Here is a 2,173-nt window from a genome sequence, read left to right on the forward strand (position 1 = left end):
TTAGGTTACGTTTAGATCAAGAACAAAAGAAACATATGTCTTAATGTTGGTATTTACATAGGGTTTGTTGGCTGGGGTTGGGCCGAATAAAAGGTGGTAGGAAGAGAAGACTCTTATACACTTAGGCCATCCGTTATACCCACCACTAACCACTATAGTGGTGGGTACCACATCATCACCACTAGCTACCACTAAAAGGTTGGGATACTCACCATTATATCCATCTTATTTTTTGATTATTAAAATAATTTTTTTTAATTAATTAAATTGTAGAGAGAGATGGAAAAAGGTAGAGAGAGACAGAGAGGAATAGAGAAAGAATGAAGCTGATTGGGTGTGGTGATCCGTGCTCCTCACCACAGATGACCACGAAAGTGTTCCACCACTAGCCACCACTAACATTATGGGATGGTGTTCACATTTGTGGTTAGTGGCCACATAGACCACGGAAGTTCTCCTGATGACCATATATACCAGAAGGCCTTATGAATATTTCTTTCTAGTAAATGATTTACATTAAATGAGAGTATAAATACATATTACAAAGTCAAACGGGCCGGACTAAGATTCATTATATACTTATAAAGCTAGCATTTTTCCTTTCACCACATTCATTTGAAACTCCCATTCATTTTTTCTTTCACCACATTCATTTGAAACTCCCATGACTTTTTAATTTCTTTATAATAATGATTATAAGTTGGTTAATAAGGTTAAATAAATATAAAACCTAAAGTGTAATCATAATAAACTAAATTTCAATATTAAAAGAATATATTATCTTCTACTTATAAAGTTATGTTTTTAATTTTTAACATATTATACTTAATTTATTAGGTCTAATATGTTGTTGTATGCAAATCATTATTATTTTAAAGCTACAACTTTCGAACAATTTGTATAAAATACTTAAATTGTTAATTTAAATATAACCTTATAGGATCAACTTAAATATAAATTTTTGTTCAACTTCAACAACCTAAAAAATATTTTGTAAATAGTTAAACTTTTGAACAATTTGTATAAAATACTTAAATTGTTAATTTAAATATAACCTTATATGATCAACTTAAATAAAAATTTTAGTTCAACTTCAACAACCTAAATAATTTTTTGTAAATAGTTAAAAGTGATAAATTGTAGTGTCTTTCTAATAATGATTATAAGTTGGTTAATAAGGTTAAATAAGTATCAAGCTTAAAGCGTAATCATAAATAAACAAAATTCAATATTAAAATAATATTTTTATTTCTACTTATAAAGTTATGTCTTTAACTTTTAACATATAATATTTAATTTATTAGATTCAATATGTTGCTGTACGTAAATCATTATCAATTTAAAGCTACACCTTTTGAATAGTTTGGTCAAAATACTTAAATTGTTAATTTAAATAAAACATTACAAGGTCAACTTCAATATAAATTTCAGTTCCACTTAAAAACCCAAAGAATATTTTGTGAATAGTTAAAAATGATAAATTGTAGTGCGAAATGCAAAAACTAATTTGTAATATCAATTTAACTAAAATATTTCCTAAAGATATGTTTATAATCGTTAAAAGTTTTCAAATAATTATCTTAAAATAACTTACAATATCAATAGTTAAAAATAACTCTATATAAATGATTATATTGTTACCTTTAAAACAAAAAAAATTGTTTGATGGTTTAAATAATTACAATGATAGAAATTAAAACGTTAAGCAAATAAATTTTAAAAAATTAATTAATAATAACTACAACTATAAATAACATTAAATTATATATTATATTTTATTTTATTCATGAGTAACCCGCAGGTAGAGGTCATTCAAAAGATTAAGATTATGCAGTTTTAATAAATGTATATATTATCATATAATTCAAAATAGAGTAAATTACATGAATGGTCCATATGGTTTAGAGTAATATGTGTGTTTGGTTCTTGAATTTTTTTTTAACTCGGAAGGTCCATACTATTTGTTTTTGTTACACACTTGGTCTATGTCTTACCTAAAAAAACTATTTTCCCTTTATTTTCTAATTTATTTAAATAAACACACCCCCAACCCCACCCATTCACCTTACCTTACCTACCCCACAATTTTTCCCAATTTAAATAATAGTCTTTTTAGGTAAGCCAAAGACCAAACGTATAACAAAAAAAATTGTAGGGACAAAGCGCGTAACAA

The sequence above is a fragment of the Lactuca serriola genome, chromosome 4 (assembly GCF_051521515.1).
Source record: "Lactuca serriola cultivar US96UC23 chromosome 4, Lser_US96UC23_V15, whole genome shotgun sequence".
NCBI lineage: Eukaryota > Viridiplantae > Streptophyta > Magnoliopsida > Asterales > Asteraceae > Lactuca > Lactuca serriola.